The 2,567-nt window shown below is 39.0% G+C and overlaps 1 long non-coding RNA gene across 1 annotated transcript; it reads right to left on the reverse strand.

The window, feature by feature from the left end:
- Window positions 1–1,553: 1,553 nt before the first annotated feature.
- On the reverse strand, window positions 1,554–2,280 carry LOC134329161 (uncharacterized). Its single transcript, XR_010014816.1, has 3 exons — window positions 2,201–2,280; window positions 1,964–2,062; window positions 1,554–1,851 (listed from the first exon to the last, which is right to left on the reverse strand). It is a non-coding gene; the product is annotated as an uncharacterized LOC134329161 (long non-coding RNA).
- Window positions 2,281–2,567: the final 287 nt, after the last annotated feature.

Raw genomic sequence — 2,567 nt, forward strand, 5'->3', positions numbered from 1 at the left:
ACCAGAAAAAGTTGCTAGAGGGTCGGAAAACTCGCTAAATATAGCTAGCAACACTATTATAGTGTTTATTAGCCTGACTTAAACGTTAGCCAGTCATGTGACTCGTGTGTAGTGTCTTTATTGCACAACCATGTCTGTTGATCAAACATATATGAGACACAACAACAATGTGTAATCCCACAGAATAGTGGAAATAAGTAACTGAAAACATCCAGTAAACAACAGTCCTACAAGCACAAATATCCACCTGATAAGCCACCAGAGACCGGCTGTCCAAAGTGGAGGAACGTACTTTCGGTTTCCGAAGATGTTAAATAAAGACACTCACCTAACATGGGGCTCGAACCCACGACCCTTAGATTAAATGTCTCATGCTCTACCGACTGAGCTAGCCGAGCTTAAGCAGCACATCAGAACAGACAGCTCATCGGTCAGACCATCAGAGAGATGTAGGTTTAATTCACTAACATCACGACCAGATTAAGAACTAATTCCCAGTTTACAAACAAACAAAATGAAACTGGGTGCTGCATTTGATTTAGATCGCGCTATTTCTACTTAATAAAGTTTTAGTGCGCATCTAAACCTTGTTTTACAGTACGATGCTCTGACTTTTAGTACAGAGATTAATAAAGTTTTAGTGTGCATCTAAACCCTGTTTTACGGTACGATGCTCTGACTGTTAGTACAGAGATTAATAAAGTTTTAGTGCGCATCTTTAGTACTGAGATTAAAACAGAAAGAAGTTTTACAGTTTAATAAACGTATCGAGTCCTGATGCACACAGATGTACCAGAAATAAAGTCTGTTCTAGTCTAAATGTAGAACAATCTACATGTTCCAAATTCAGACCTTTGGTATTAAAAATAAAGAAACCTGCTTTCAGTTAAATCCACTATATTTAAATAAGTGTCTAATTTACTCATAATACCACATCTTCTGTTTTTACCTTGATGATTTAAAACAAATGAGATAGCAAAACGATGCAAATGGCTACATTTAAAACTCCATAAAATAAGCAAATCAAACTATCATATGAATTCATCATATTTATGAAGAGTTTAAGGATTTTACTGTAGGATTATGAAGTAACAGAATGGTAAACTTATATAAAGTGTTTATTCAATTATGTATAATTATGTGTACTGTGTTGGACAGTATGCTCTCAATGGTGCAGCGGTAAAAGTTTGTGAGGATTTGAGGAAAAAGAAGGTCCTTTTTTAGTCTCCTCAAGAAGTAAACACGCTGCTGCACTTTCTTCACCAGACAGGAGGTGTCGTGGGTCCAGGAAAGAGCCAGGAAAGTGGACACCCAAAAACTTGAAATGTTGCCCTCGTGGCATTTTTGAAGAATTGTAAAGAAGTAATATGATATGGTAATCTCATTTATTTTAAAAAGGTTGTTAAAAGTGTATTATTACTTTAGGAGACATGAGTTCATTAAGTTTTAGTGGTAACGATCACATCATATTACTGACTTCATACACAAAATGATTAAGAAAAAAATCAGCTATTGTGAAAATGAACATTCAGGCACCTTCATATATTCAGTGAGATAATTTATTTTTTATTTAATGTTATAAGATCTTGAGGCTTGTTGATCCTGGTCATTCATGTTCTACACTTCTCATACAGCTGTGTGGATCAACAAGGGCGGCACCTCAGTGGAGTTCCTCTAACCAGTCACACACAGATACCCAAAATGCATCGTTCTGGTAAAAGAAGAGAGAGAGAGAGGATGGGTTAGAGAGAAACATCTGCTACAATCGTTGAAATGTGAAATTGAGATGTAAGGTTTCCTGATTGGATGGCGCCACCATCGTCCCTCCTTTTCACACGCCGACGTCTCCTGCTAAATAAAACAAGAAGAGGTGTAAGAACATTCCAGAAGCTGTAGCGTTTGGACAGATGAGCATGTAGAGCAGCGTTTATCAGGTAAAATACACTGATTGTGGGAATGTTACCTGGATTTCTTACACATCCGCTCAGCTACACACTGGACTACTGCGCTGCTTCCTTCTCAAGAGCAAAAGATACGTAGCTGTGGTCTGATCAAACTTCCACTGCAGACACACACACACACACACGCACACACACACACACACATCTCTTTTAGATGGAGCACAAGAACCTCAATATTAATAAATATGTGTCTACATTTCAGCATCTGTGTTGATGCAGATACAAGTACTGAAATGTACCTCAGACACCAGCTGCTTGATGCTTTGGTTAGACTGTCTGAACATCACAGCCATATCGGTGATGCTCTCTTCATCTAGATGATCCAGCTGAGACACAAACACACACACAGACACAAATATATGAGTATGTAGGATAATAAAGATACAATCTTCTGTACGGTGGATCTCCATCATGTCACTGTACTACGTCTAGGGTGGATGTTGTACCGGGCATGTGCTGTGCCATTCCACAGGGCTGCTGTACCCCTTCATTACCCACTCATGATCCAGCAGATGCTCCACCTATATGCGCCGCTCTGGAACCACCTACCGGACAAGATACAAGAACTTCAGGTGATGAAGCCCACAGAGAAACATTGAATCATTT

The sequence above is a fragment of the Trichomycterus rosablanca genome, chromosome 15 (assembly GCF_030014385.1).
Source record: "Trichomycterus rosablanca isolate fTriRos1 chromosome 15, fTriRos1.hap1, whole genome shotgun sequence".
NCBI classification, from domain to species: domain Eukaryota; kingdom Metazoa; phylum Chordata; class Actinopteri; order Siluriformes; family Trichomycteridae; genus Trichomycterus; species Trichomycterus rosablanca.